Genomic DNA, 271 nt, shown 5'->3' with positions numbered 1-271 from the left:
ACAAAATAAGACCTATATAAGCTATTTTAACACCATTTTCACGCTTAACATTACATGTCTTATATCATTATTTCCGGATTTTCACTTCGTCTGGTTTGTTTTACCGTATCCAAGTTTGCAGAAAACCTTCTATATATCTAATTTCTCAAGAAAAATGCATTTCATTTACGATAATTACTTAAGAATAATAATAAGATAAATAAAATCTCGCTCATTTACAAGATAAAATATTTTTCAATATCGTTTTAGAAAATGTTAACAATAGTACTCT

This window comes from Palaemon carinicauda, chromosome 23 (genome assembly GCF_036898095.1).
Source record: "Palaemon carinicauda isolate YSFRI2023 chromosome 23, ASM3689809v2, whole genome shotgun sequence".
Lineage (NCBI taxonomy): Eukaryota > Metazoa > Arthropoda > Malacostraca > Decapoda > Palaemonidae > Palaemon > Palaemon carinicauda.
Note: the sequence above shows the minus strand (reverse complement) of the source record.